An 11,910-nucleotide genomic window follows, 5' to 3' on the forward strand; every position below is an offset into this window, starting at 1 on the left:
CTGGCGCGGCGCGGGTGGGCCGGCCGGTGGAGGGGCGCCACGTGAGGTGCCGGCGGCGAGGGCGTGATGCTGCACACGCTTCTTGACCCCCTTCATCCGGCGCTCCTCCAACCGCAAGTACGCCACGAACTTGGGAAAGGAGGGCTCCGACATCAAGGTGAGGTTGGAGGCGGCGTTGCCGAAGTCCTCATTGAGACCGACGGTGAGCGTGCTGAGGAGGAGGTCGTCATCAACCTTGGCTCCAATGTCGCTAAGCTCATACGTCAACGTCTTCAGGCGGCGGCAGTAGTCATCAATGGACTGTTCATCCTGGTGACAGTCAAAAAATTCCTGCTGCAAAAAAACGCGGCGCCAAAGCTTGTTGTCGGTGAAGAAACCGTTCAGCTTGACCCACATGGCGCAGGCGTCGTCGCCGGCGCTCACGACCGTGTGGAACAAGTCCTTGGAGATGGTGGTGAAGAACCACCGGATGATCGTGGCGTCGATCGCGGTCCACTCGGCGTCATCCACCATGGCGCGGGAGTCAACAGTGCCATCCACATGATCCACGAGGTTGTTCTCGCGGAAGAGCAGCGAGAAGTACGTCTTCCACGCGAAGTACGTTGGAGTTGGAGGCGTCGAGGACCACGGGGACGCGTGCGTGGACGTTGATATCGCGGATTTTAGCAGGGTCGACGGCGAAGGGGTTGGAGTAGGTGGAGGAGTTGGACGACATGGCGGCGAGGGCGTGGGGAAGGGGGCGGCGCGGCTGTGGAGGAGCGGCGCGGCGGTGGGAGATGAGCGGCGCGGCGGGGAGGAGAAGACACGCGGGGAGGCGCGCGTGGGGAGGGGGTGGCGGCGGCGGCCCGAGGCGGCGGCTAGGGTTTACGGAAGCGGTAGGATCGACTTGCTCTGATACCGTGTAGAGAATGATTTGGTGCATCGTAATTGATTGATCGTGCACTAGGCACATATATATATATATATATATATATATATATATATATATATATATATATATATAGGTACAAGGGGTGCGACCGGTATCTTGTCTCCTCAGATACACGTACATACAGAGGGAGACAGACACTATAGGTACTGCATACAAAATTCAGACCTACGTACATGTACACATGTTCAACAATTAGTGCATGGCGTAGCCGGGCGAAATCGATCCAGCAGCATGTTAGCTTCTACTGTATGTATCATCGGAGAAAGTCACGGTTGCGTCGTTGAGGTAGGTTCTGCGGCAACATGGCCCGTTCCTGTGGCCGCTGTCAGCGCACCTTGGCCTTGATGGTCACGCGTGCACCGCCGCGCATCGGCTTTGCCAGCCACCATCCGTCGGCTGCACGCATGGCTGAGAGCCACAGCTCAAACTGCCGCCGCCGCACCGCTGTCGTCTGCTCCGCGCTGCTTGTCGACACCCCATCTGCGTGTTGGCCAAGCTCGCCGTGCCAAGACATCGTTGGCCCTGCTGGCCATCGCCAGCGCATCCGTGCCGAACCTTCATCGGCCCTGCTGGCCGCGGCAATGCGTATAGGGGAAACCAGAGGTGTCGGAGGACGGGAGGAGATCCTTTTTTTCTTTGAAATCAGGACGGGAGGAGATCCTGATGGGTGATGTCCAGGAGAACAGCATGGTGCATGGCCCATCCGAGCGACACGCACAACAACTGTTCGATATTTTGTCTCAATGTAGTTAACATGAGCATTGCGTGTGTTTTATTTTTCTTTTCTTTCTATGTAAAAGCTTGGGCATGTGTCACTTTGAACCGGTCGAAACCACGCTCAGTCAGCATGAATACTGAAGGGACAAATCTTGTCCGGTTTCAAAAGCTAAAGGTGCAAGTTGTCTGGTTTTATAGTTGAGGGACCAAATCTATCATACTCTCTCCATTTTTGTATACAAGGCCACTATCAAAATTACAATTTGCAGCTATACAAGGCCACTAACATGAATCGAGATAAAATTTATGAGGTATGCCTCGTACTAGGAACCGAGGACATTAATACCCCATGCATGCATCCAGGGGTGAGAAGGTTGTTTTAATGCATCACATTAATCAACCAACGAGGAGTGAGAGAGTTGTCTTGTTGTGCGTTGGTGAGAAAAATACACATTAATTAACACATCAAGCGAGGAGAAATAACTAGTTTACAACATTGGCTTAAGTGGCCATTAGTTTCTACCTTGGTACGTGTAATATGGGTTTGTGGCCTTGTATACAAAAATGGAGGAGTAGAAGAGTTAATCTTCAAAGTATGAACTCCTTCCTCTCTCTAATCCCAAAAAAAGAATGCTCGGCCATGACGATGGAGGTTGAAGACGACATGATCTAGATGCAATGAAAGAGGCTAGCTTTGTATACACCATATGAAAAAGGCGAGGCTTAAGCGTATGCATTAGCAGGGACACGTGTGTGTTAATATACGGCTCCAAGGTCGATAGGATTTACACGGGAGTCAGGCCAAGGATTTATCCGCAAGTTAGTTACCAACCTGGATCACATCTCTTCGGCCTAACAGTATGGGCGCTTATAGGCGCCGGTGCGCCGGCCCAAATTTGGGCCGGTCAGCGCGTAGCCGCTCGATCTGTTTATGCCCAGCCGCTGGATGCGGCATCCTCTGGACGTACCGCTTCGTCCTTATGCCTCCTCTCGTGCGTTGACCAACAGCCCGCGTCCATGGCGGATCGCGCTTGCCGCTGCCCACGCCCTTGCCGCCGGTTGCCGCCCCTCGCCGGTCCCCGCCCTTGCCGCCGGTTGCCGCCCCTCGCCGCCGGTTGCCGCCCCTCGCCGTTGTTTCTCGCCGACTCTGGAGCCATGCATGGATGTAGCAAAAAACTTTCTTGGTCGTAGCAAAACGCGAAGGCGGTTGCAACAAAAAATGTCACTTCCAGCACAATTAAATGATAGTTCCAGCAAAAAATGCTCAGTAGCAGAAAACCATGGCTCAAAGCCAACAACAGTAGTAGCAAATTTTTGTTTTAGTTCCAGCAAAACCAAAAACAGTGGAAGCAAAAATGCAAAAAAAGAGCCTTTGTGGAAGGATGTTCTAGCAAAATCAAAGACACCGGTGGTAGCAAAAATTGAAACTGGTTGTAGCAAATTAAAACACCATTTGTAGCAAAGTAGCAAAATTGGGCGTTCTTCCAGCAAAAAGCGAATGCGGCAGTTGTAGCAAAAATTGAAGCTGGTTCCAGCAAATCAAAACACCGGTTGTAACAAAATGCAAAGAATTGTCGTCGGTGGTAGCAAACCAAAGTGCCGATGGTAGCAAAAATTAGTGCTGGTTCCAGCACCGCCATGAGCCGGTTCCAGCAATGGGCTTCGTTGAAGTTGAACCACCGGTGGACTCTCCTGTCCACGGCGCCGAAGGCTTCTCCCGTCCACAACACCGGTCGACGCCCCGTCGTAGCACCGGTGTTGAAGCTTCGCGGCAGTTGTCGTTGGACGGTCGTCGCAGCCCCGCCTGCTTGTGGAAGCGCTGACGGCTTGAGGTGGAAGGAGGGGGAGAGGTGGGGAGCCCCAATGGTGAGGGAGGCGGAGGAAGGAGAGGGAGAGGTGGGCAGCACCGATGGGGAGAGGAGCTGGAAGAAGGAGAAGGAGTGGTGGGTAGCAGCGGTGGGGAATTGTGGCCAAGAACGCTCTAGATCGAAGGGAAGAAGATAAGGGAAAGGGGCAGAGCGATGCGGGGCCCCACGAGACGCGGGTGCGACCGGCGCAATTTTGAGCCGGTGCGCCGGCTGTAAACACTTACCTAACAGTATTTACAACAACTTTCAACAACCATACACTCACACAATCCTACACATATACAATGTTTAACATCATCAACAGTCAGACTTACTCAAAAAGCCTCATCAATGGCGTGGAAGAACGGCTGGAGGATCCACTCGTTCGCTACGAGTGCGTCGCTCTCATCGTGTACTCTGCCACAAGCTTTGAGAACAGAGACGACTTGTTCTCCAGCAGGTTGGCCGGCGAGTCACGCTCCACGGCCACGCCTGCAAAGATTAGCAGGGCTTTTGTCAGACCAACAGATTTGCCAAACGCATGGGATTATAGAAGAATTAACAAGGCCCGATTGCAATTTGTTTCAAAGGGCTGATGGCTGACCATCGTCGAGGAGCAAGACCATGTCGCTGTCAAGGACCGAGGTGATCCGATGCGCAATCGTGATGACCGTCGCCTCCGAGAAATTCTCACGTAGTGTTCTCTGAATCATGTTGTCTGTCGCGGTATCCACTGAAGCAGTGGCTTCGTCCAGAACCAGTATCTTGGTTTGTTTCAGAATCACCCTACCAAGACAGACAAGCTGGCGCTGGCCCACGCTCCAGTTCTCTCCATTCTCTATCACTGCAAGGCAATATAGCATGATTTTTTCAGTTTACAGAAGAAGCAGTAGCACGTGTTTTAAAAAGCTGATACTGGGAAATGTGCAAAAGGATGAGCAAATTAAGTTTCAGACTTTCAACCGCACGACTGAAAATGAACATATCACACATCAGACCTGGTGAGTCGAGTTTCAGCTCCTTCCTCCTGACCTCATCTCCCAGCTGACAGTTATCCAAGGACTGAAATGGAGCAAAAGATTCAGACTACAACTTCACAACAGGTCCTTGACTACTGTGGAAATAACTAAGAAATGAAGCATGTGAAAGCGAAACTACCTCCCAGATCTGATCGTCGTTGTATTCGTTAAGAGGGTCAAGGTTGCTCCTCACAGTTCCCTCAAACATCGTTGGATCTTGTGGAATGATGCTAAGTCTAGATCTCAGATCATGCAGCCCGATGGTGCAGATGTCAACACCATCTACCAGTATCTGACCCACGGTAGGCTCGACAATACGGAATAGGGCCTGTATGAGTGTTGATTTACCACTGCCCGTTCTTCCAACAATACCAGTCTTCATGCCTCCAGGAAAAGTGACTGAAAGGCCCTTCAGAACAAATGGTAGTTGTGGAGCATATCTCACCTGCAGAAAATTTGAAAAGTTAAGGATCTGCACTATCTAGCATAAATTGTTCATTTCTCATTTGACAAAACACTGAATCTGCAATTTGTTTCCCATCAGACAGGATTTCTAATAGTTCACTCGCAATGGCAAAAATATGAAATTTCTGTGCAACAACACGGTAAAAGAAAAGGAGAACATAATTAAAAAAGAGGAAAAAGAAAAGGGTATTTACATGGAGATTACGAAGCCGAATTTCTCCCTCTGATGGCCAGTTATGGGGCAACTTATCTCCTGACGTTGAAAGTGGAGGCTCTTCAGGAATGCTTATGTATTGCAGAATTCTTTCTACTGATACGATCTTGTTCTCCAAATTGCACATGCTCCGGACAACCCATGCTTGCAACGTGTTCAAGTTAAGCCCATATGTGACGGCGAGACCAGCAATACCTGAAAGCAGGACGTAGATTTAGTTGCAAGCCCATATCAAGTCACATCTAATCTGCTACCATTACTCGAATATTTTTCCAAACAAGTAACATCCTAACCTGGATCAATAATACCAGTTGGTAGACTGATCAGAAATATCAAAGCAAATGCAAATGTAAAGGACGACAGCGTATCCAAGCGGAAACAAAGCCACTCCATTGCTGCAGCGTTGTAGAATTTCGGTCGAGAGTCGGCATCTATTAGATGGCTATTAGTTAATACAAACTGATTTTCTTTGCCAAAACTTCTGATGGTTGTTGATCCACTAATTGATTCTGCAAAATGTTGTATGATAGGAGCTTTGCAAACCCCTACCAGCCTTTGCAGCTCTCTGGGCGTCTCAATGTAATAGCGCTGCAAAACCAATATATATAATAAGGTGCTGATCTTGCAGTTAAAACAACATGAAGAATAAGTATTAAATAGATTAAATTACCTGGTAGCACAAGAAGATAATGATTACAGGAACGAAAACAACGAACACCTGCCATGCTACCTGAGACATCACCACAATAATTCCAACTAGTTGTATGATGGAAAACGCAACATAACCCATCTGGTTAGCGATATATGTATCCACTTCGCTTTGATCAGTTGAAGCCTAAGCAGTTCAATCTTGAGTGAGCAATATTCGAAGTAAGCAAATCAAACTTCCCAGGAAATTTGAGGAAATGCAAATGACTTACTCTATTCAAGATGCGCCCACTTGGAGTGGAATCGAAGAAAGACATAGGAGCTCTGAATATGGCCATATGCATCTTGTTGAACAACAGAGTTGCCATTTTGTATGCAGCTGTGACAACCAACAATGCCCTTACGAGGATGCACAGGGAACTTGCAACAGCCAATGCCACAAAGACGTAGATCAGTGTCGACATGCTCACTGGAGGCTCGGCGTCTTCTGATACAGGAGAAGCCCAAGCCATCCAGTAATTGCTAGCAATCTGAAGTACTTGGAAAAGTAGCTGTGCTATCAACACGAATGGTACGAGAGCTCCGCCGTAAGCCAATGTGAGGTACTTCCAGTAGACCCAGAACCCCACCCTGCCTTTCTCCCTTTCTTCTTCCTGCACCAGCTGCCCACTTTGAACCTTGTCACCGTCTTCTTTGCCATTTTGTTTGTCCTTCTCTTCAGCTGATGACAGTGACCTGGATAGGCTTGAAGATAATTTCTCACTGCCTCCATTAGCAACATCAATCACATCCAATGCTGTGAGAGCATGCTGGTGAGCACCAACCAGTTCCATTAGCTCTTCCCCTGAACCAAGTATTTCGTTGTATTTGCCTGCTTGCGCTATTCTCCCGTCTTTCATTACCTACATTAAAATTACCTTATAAGGAGAGCCGAACAATTTATGGAAATAAAATTTACATGAAACATTTGCCAATGAAATTCTCACCAGAATAAGGTCAGCTGCAGGCAGGAACTCAATCTGGTGAGTGACATAAACCACTGTTTTTGAAGCCAAAGCCCCAAGCAAGCATTCCTACAAATGGAAGGAACCTTAAGCAATGTGTTCTCAAACTCCTATTGAACAAAAAAAAAGAGAGAATGTTATTATACCTTGAAAAGGTGGGATCCTGTATGAGCATCGACTGCGCTGAACGGATCATCGAACACATAGATGTCGGCATCCTGATACAAAGCTCGGGCTATCTGAATCCTTTGCTTCTGCCCTCCACTAAGATTAATGCCTCTCTCTCCAATGAATGTCTTGTCGCCGAATGGCAAGATCTCCAAATCTTTCTTCAGCGAACACCACTCAAGGACCCTGTCATACTTCTCACTGTCCATCTCCTTGCCGAACAGTATGTTGTCCTGAATTTTGCCACTCTGTATCCATGCCGTCTGGCTGACATACGCCATTGTTCCGCAAGTCTTTACCTCTCCTGATAGCTTTGGCACCTCACCAAGAATGCAAGAGAGCAAGCTTGATTTTCCAGAGCCGACCGTCCCACAGACAGCAACACGCATGCCTTGCCGAGCTTGAAAATTCAGGTCCTTCAGTGTTGGCAGCTCAGGTGAGCCGTCCCAGGAGAAGCACCCATTGCTGACCTCAATTGCAACATTGGAGCTACCACTTGATAGCCTCTCCACAGCATCCGTCGAAACTCCTCAAGGCATAGGAAAGATGCTATCCTGTCAAGAGACACCTTGGTCTGAATCATCATTGAGATTGTGTCAGGAAGGTTGTATATTGGTTCTTGAAGCACCCGGAACGTGGCCAATGCAGACAGCACCTTCCCTGACTCCAATGGTATCCCTAGGAGCATGCAAGCTCCAAAGGTTGCCACAGCGACAAAGGTCGGGGCACCCCAGAACACGAAGGTGGCCGCGGTCCATGTGTAAAGGTACTTCTTGAGCCAGCTTGTCTCTGTGGTCCTGAGGTCACTGATCTTGGACAAAAACTTCATTTCCCACCCCTGCAGTTTAAGAATCCTCATGTTGCGCAGGATCTCAGACGTCGCCTTCATCCTCACATCCTTGCAGTCCATCAGCTTCTGCTGGAACTTCTCCTGCATTTTCATCGGAGGCACATTTGCAAGCATGACCGCAATTGTGGCACCGAGCGCTGCAAGCGAGGCTACCCCGAGGGTGGAGTACAAGATGAACAATGCCAGGCCTACTTGGAGAGGTACCAGCCAGGGATCGTGCATTTACCATGAGAAGAGCCCGACTCGGTCGGCGTCGACGCTGATGATGTTGATCATCTCCCCGCTCGTGCAGCTCTGTCTCGAGCTGCTGGACAGAGAGAGCCCTTTCTGGTACACGACGGAGACAAGCGCGGACCGAGCACGTATCCCGGCTTGCTGTAGCCGGAAGAACCAGTGCCGTTGTGACAAACACTCAAACACCTTGGCTACGATGAATGTGACAACAAGGAGCTTCCCCTTGCCGGCGTACCTCTCGTCGCCGTTGAGGTACTGCACGAGGGAGTCTATGAGGTATGGGCCAACGTAGGTGGCCAGGTTGTAGATGAGCGCGTAGAGCGCGGTCACCGCGATGTGCCACCACACGGTGCGCACAAGGGCCCTGGTGAGCTTGAACGCGGTGAACTTCGGGCCAGAGCCGTCGCCGGCGAGCGCCTCCAGGTTCGTCTTGAACGAGGGGAGCAGGCCGGCCACGCTGTCGCCGTGATCGAGGTCCGGGACGTCGTCGAGGCCGAGGGTCTTCCTGTGGCCGACTGCGATCAGGGGGCTCATCCAGGAGAAGGTGAGGACGCTGAGGAAGCCGGCGCTCGTGAAGAGGGAAGCATCGACGGTGTCGTCCCTCGCGCCGTTGAGCAGAGGTTCCTCGGAAGCAGAGCCGGCCGTCGTCGCCGCCCTCCTGGCCGAGGACCCGGCGACGAGTAGCGCCACGGCCGCGATGACCTCAACGGCGTCGCGCGCCCACGGAAGCGCGGGCACGGGAAGCCTGTAGCAGAGGCTGGTCGCGGCGTGGACGGCGACGGCGAGGACGGAGAGGAGAAGGAAGAGCCCCCACCAGAGCCTGAGCGGCGCGGGGAACCGCTCCTCCCCGCGGCCGCGGTACTCGAGCTGCAGGTACGCCGCGAGCAGCAGCCACGCCACCGCGCGCGCCGCGGCGTCCGCCTGGTCCGCGACCTCGGCCCCGCCGTCGCCGCCGCTGTTATCGAGGTACCACGAGACGAGCGAGTAGGCGGCGAGGAAGAGCTCGGACGCCGCCAGCGCCCACGTGGCGCGCACCGCGACCTGGCCCCACCGGAACCGGATGCCCGGGGCGGCCGTGTCCTTGCCGCGGCGTCCGGAGGCGAAGAGGAGCCGGGCCGCGACGGAGAGCGCAAGCAGGAGGTGGGCTCCGGCGCCGACGCCGTGGAGGAGCAGCGGCCGCAGGAACAAGGGGAGGGCGGGCTGCTTCTGGCCCGCCATCGCTGCCGCGGTGGGCATGGATGGGTGCCGGCTGATGGCTGAGTGAGTGGAGCGCCGGAGCTGGCTGGCGAGGGTTATATAGGCGGGGCGGCGACACGTGCGTGGCGGGTGCGCGGAAGAGTCGTGACGGCGACGAGGCGGCTGCAAGATGTCGGCAGGCTCTCCTTGTCGGCGGCGTCTCCCGCTCTACGGAAACTGAGCTCTTGGCAGTCAGCAGCTGCGGGTCAATCACTTAGTCGTCAGCTAGTGGCGCGGTGATATCTTGGCCGTCGTCGTCCGCGGTGTCGCCGGATTGTACCATCGAGATGGCATGGTGAATTCCTCGCTAGCCATTGTGCTCAGTTGACCCAAAAATCACAGCAATTGTCGTGCATGTTGTTTGAAAGAAGGGCATTTCAGCCTGATCTTCTATTTGGAAGTTTAAAGTCATGCTTTTCTCTCAAATATTTTCCCAAATAATAAGGGTCACACGTGTGACACAAAGCATGATCCAAATATTTTGACTATCAAACAGATGACATCAGCAAATTTTTTTTTTTGGTTTTTCAGACTTAAAAATGTTTTATCTATTAAATAAAAAGTATGTTTTCATCATTAAATCCATCTTGAAGAGATCTTCAAAACTAGATCTTATTGATAAGTTTTGACAATTTTTTTGTTCAAAAGTTGACATGATGTTACATTGAAGTTGCCATAGTTTTACCATAAAGTTGACATAATATGTTACATCTATTTTTTTTCTAGATTTAAAGCTATCATTGTATTTCAACTACTTTTCACGGTAAATTTTTTGAATTGACCATGGCGATTTTTAGTAATTAACCACGAAAAATTTAATTCATGGATCATGAAATATTTTAGTAATTCATCATGGCAAATTTAGTTTATAGATCATGGCAATTTTAGTATTTTAACCATAAAAATTATTTTTTGTGTGAAGCAGGTCAAATTTTAGTGCATGTACCCTCGCAATTTTAGTTTTTGGTTCATGAAAAATTTGAGTCATTAATTATGCATTTTTAAAGTAACGACGGATTTCTTTTTACTTATGAACTATTTCAAAATTATTTCATGGATGGCAAAATTTAGTAATTCTCCATGGCAAGTTTAGTTTCTTAATTCCCTTTTTTATAACATGTCAAAAATTTACTTTAAATGTAGAAGAAAAAATAGTTGAAACATATCATGACAATTTTAGTGTAAACATCATGGCAATTTATGTGCAATAGACATGGCAACTTTTGACCGCCCAAAAATATCATTGAAACATATCAATATGGGATCTAATTTTGAAGTCCTCGTCGTGACAGATTTAATGGTGAAAATGGATTTTCAATTGGATTTTTCATTTAAGAGATACAATAAGTTTGAAAAACCGAAAAGATTCCCGCTGACATTACCTGTTTTTGTCACTATTATATGCATGTGTGAAAGAAACAAAAAGACTGACGTGTCACAGTGAGTGACTAGAAAGGCGTTTGGCCCGGCCTCCTTCAGCCCACACGTGTGGGCAAAATTGCTTCGTGCCACATGTGTGGCACTTAGCAGGGTCCATTATTTTTTGATTTGTTGCAGCTAAGGAAATCAAGAAGAGTAGTTCAGTCTGATCTTGCATAGAGCAGTTCATGTTTTTGTCTGGAAGAAGAGCAGCTCAAGGTGAAGGCTGCGAGCATGGTTGTCAAGATGCCAAGGAATGGACATGTGTCGTACACATATGCTAAAATCAGTCTATAGGGTTGTTTAGTTCTAGCAATACTAGCAAAAGAGTCCGTACGTTGCAGCGGGAGAAGAAAATACCGCACTGCCCTAACCCAATAAGTCTTGCCGAGGCGTCTCTCTCGGCATAAGATGAGAAATCTGTTTTTTTTCTTGCAAGATTTTGCCGAGGCGTACAAGAACGGTTATCGATGGTTTTTTCCTCTCCAACTTGGTTTTCATGAGGTGTTCATTGCAATCTGGTCTGGTGTCGGTACGAAAGAAAGATGAATCATGCATTATTGATTAAGATTTCACCCTAGATAGCATTTTTAAAGATATTTAACAGGTAAAATAACATCATATTCATATCGTACACATTTTTCTAATCAAATTGCATATATAACATGCTAAAATTGGAGTTAGGGTTTAAATGATATGGGTATTTAAATAAAAGTATTATTTGTTCTAGATGGAATGCGGGTTACTTGTAGAAATGACAGGTGGTTTTCCCTAAAACACAAAAAATTGATTAGTATCCTGTCACTTAATGATGCAGTCTCGGTTATTTACTAGAAAGGGGAGGGGGTTTTCTGTATAACGGTAAAAACGGTTTGCTTTCTCACTTAAATGAGAATGATGGGTTAATTACCTGAAAAAAACAGAAGGGGGTTTCTATAGAAATGTTGACAGTGAACGGGCAGAAGCACTCTGTACTTTATAAGTGGGTACGGACTGTTTGTTTGTAGGTTGTATGTTGTGTTCATAGTTTTCCAAACAGAATCATGAATAAAAATTTGTCCGACAAAAACATCCTTATTAATTATTGTTGGTCTGTCATTGTTTGTTGAGAATGACAAATATACAGTATCAAACTAGGAGATACTAGTGTGGTATCTG

General features: G+C 48.7%; 1 pseudogene; it reads right to left on the reverse strand.

Moving 5' to 3' along the window:
• Positions 1–2,132: 2,132 nt before the first annotated feature.
• Positions 2,133–9,334, reverse strand: LOC119291271 (annotated as a pseudogene).
• Positions 9,335–11,910: the final 2,576 nt, after the last annotated feature.

The sequence above is a fragment of the Triticum dicoccoides genome, chromosome 4B, assembly GCF_002162155.2.
Source record: "Triticum dicoccoides isolate Atlit2015 ecotype Zavitan chromosome 4B, WEW_v2.0, whole genome shotgun sequence".
Classification (NCBI taxonomy): Eukaryota; Viridiplantae; Streptophyta; class Magnoliopsida; order Poales; family Poaceae; genus Triticum; species Triticum dicoccoides.